Source organism: Malaclemys terrapin, chromosome 2 (assembly GCF_027887155.1).
Source record: "Malaclemys terrapin pileata isolate rMalTer1 chromosome 2, rMalTer1.hap1, whole genome shotgun sequence".
Lineage (NCBI taxonomy): Eukaryota > Metazoa > Chordata > Testudines > Emydidae > Malaclemys > Malaclemys terrapin.
In genome coordinates, this window is record NC_071506.1 from 72,773,233 (window position 1) to 72,773,988 (window position 756).

General features: G+C 39.3%; 1 non-coding gene across 1 annotated transcript; it reads left to right on the top strand.

Moving 5' to 3' along the window:
* The first annotated feature begins 372 nt into the window (after positions 1-372).
* On the top strand, positions 373-445 carry TRNAA-AGC (transfer RNA alanine (anticodon AGC)). Its single transcript has one exon. It is a non-coding gene; the product is annotated as a tRNA-Ala (tRNA).
* Positions 446-756: the final 311 nt, after the last annotated feature.

The window sequence follows — 756 nt, forward strand, 5'->3', positions numbered from 1 at the left end:
AGTTGGCTAATTTGTAACCAGTCAAACGCTGAGCTCTTGACTCCTATTTTACTCCAGCAAAACTCGTCTTAATAAAATCCAAATTGTTTTTGCTTGCTTGTAAAGATCTGAGGAATTGTCCTAAAATAAACAATTTCTGCAGTCTCTTGTAAAGACTATGGGTTTTAGTCCGACTAATAATCCGCTAACAATTTGAGCTCCGTATTGTTATTCTTGGCTGCAGAGCAGAACGTTCCTTCCGAAATAACTTGTGCTGGAAACTCAGGCTTTATGGTGCCTGAGAAGATTACAGTGTCATTTCCCCTGAATCATTTGGGCAACGAGGAGCTAGAAAACAGTGACTCACACATAGCTGAACCCTTTTCTTTGTAAGGGGAATTAGCTCAAATGGTAGAGCGCTCGCTTAGCATGCGAGAGGTAGCGGGATCGATGCCCGCATTCTCCAGAAGGTTTTTTTTTTAATTAGAGAACACTTATTTCCAAGTGACCCGTTTTTTCAATTGTGAAGAATATGCATATTTTAAATTATTTCTTGAGGCTTTCTAATTTTAGAAAGCGATTTTTGGGGGCGTTTTGTTTTGTGGGAAGGTCGGTGTGTGATCTGTTTTCTTGAAGCTTATCACAGCTGCATGCACAGAAGAGAGAGGTAATTTTTGACAGCTGAAAAAAATGAAACAAAAGGACTGCAAGACTTGCCACTTGTTGCCTGTGATTTTTGTCTCTGATATTTCAGTCATCTAAATACTCGTCCTTATT